This window comes from Capsicum annuum, chromosome 12 (assembly GCF_002878395.1).
Source record: "Capsicum annuum cultivar UCD-10X-F1 chromosome 12, UCD10Xv1.1, whole genome shotgun sequence".
NCBI lineage: Eukaryota > Viridiplantae > Streptophyta > Magnoliopsida > Solanales > Solanaceae > Capsicum > Capsicum annuum.
The window spans coordinates 213,381,648-213,383,282 of record NC_061122.1 but is presented as its reverse complement, the minus strand read 5'-3'; positions in this window follow the sequence as shown (position 1 = coordinate 213,383,282).

Sequence of the window (1,635 nt, the reverse complement as noted above, 5' to 3'; positions counted from 1 at the left end):
CTTATTACCATTTTGGTCTACTGGGGGCCTTGTCTCAGTTTCAGACATTTGCCAGAGTTTCATGTAGTAGAGATTTCGCAGACTGAGTTAGATATTATTTAGATATAGTCGCACTACAGTTTCCGTACTTATGTTGAAAATTAGAATTTCACTATGTTTCCGTAGCTGATTATGTTTCTGCATCTTCTTTATTTATATGAATGTTGTGCATGATTATCAGATAGAGAAGGGTGTTTCGGGCCTTCATGGTTCAGATGTCTGTCACGGTCAGGCCCTAGTTTGGGTTGTGGAAATCTTGGTATCAGAGCACGGTTCATAGTCTCAGGGTGTCTGTGAAATCACGTCGGGTAAAGTCTTGTTTATAGATATGTAGAGCGCCACACTTATAAGCAGGAGGCTACTAGGCGTTTAGGAATGTTTTCCTTTCTTCATGTTCTAGTTCGTGCTATTGAGCTAGAATGTTCCTCTTCCATACTCTAATTCATGTTATGGTATCGCCCATACGAAAGTAAAGCTACCTCAATTCTTTTCTTACTTTGATGTGCCCAAATATGTCTCATTATTGGAGTGATTCAAGTGCAGAAGTTTACAGTCTAAATGGTATGGTCCTTTCTGGTTGAGCCACACAAGAGTTTAAAATTTGTGCAAGGACTTGAGAAGAGTCCATTAGTTCCTCAGAGTGTATTAATTTTAGTGTGAACTTTGATTCCGATGAAATCGTTCTTTTCGTCCTACGGTATTAAGAGTATTCTATTTTTTTTCAAAATTTATATTGCAAATGTCATGCTTAAGAGGGAATGATGTGTAGCAGAATGTTGGAACTGTATTTCCACCCAAGTAGTAGTATAAGTTAAGTGTCGGTGTCATGACCTATTGGTAGTGATGTTGGACCAAGAATTTGATAATGTGAATTCATAAAGTTAGAAGTTAGAGTGAGGGTGACTTGTGCGTAAATAAATATTTTAGTTGAATAACCGATGTTTGAGGATGATTTACCACTTTATAGTGATAGACTAGTATGGTAGCTAGTAGCATGTGTGGATTGTATGGTAGTCTGTGGGAGAAGTGTTTGACTCAGATTTTTATTTATACAGAGTAAGATGTGTATTCTTAGATCATTGAATATTGTGTGTCAATTTTCTATCGTTTGTAATATGTAATCTTGTTATCATGGTGTTTTTGAAAAATCAAAGTCTAGTGAAGCCGTGTGGGACTCTTTCGATTCACTAGCATAGTTGCTTTGTTATTCATTTTATTTTCTTGTTCAAAACACAAAAATCAAAGTCAAGTAAAGTCATGGGAGGCCTATTTTGATTGACTAGCAACTTGTTGTTCATCTTGTTGTTCTCGTGTTGGTTGGAACTGGGGGTTTAGAGGCAAAATGGCAAGAAAGGTGGTAAGGGCGATTTATTGAATATATGTATAGCCGAATCTTTTGCATGAGATTGAGTTGGTAATGAAGTGATACATCCTTGTGTGTTAGTTTAGTAGAAGGTAAAGAAAGAGTTATTAGTCAAGGTGAATTATTGTTTGTTTGAAGTATGAAAATGGCTAGATTAGCCAGTAAGTTAGGATTATAGACTCATGGTTGTTTGTGGAATTTGAAAGTAGTCTAAATGTACGCCTGGTTAAGTA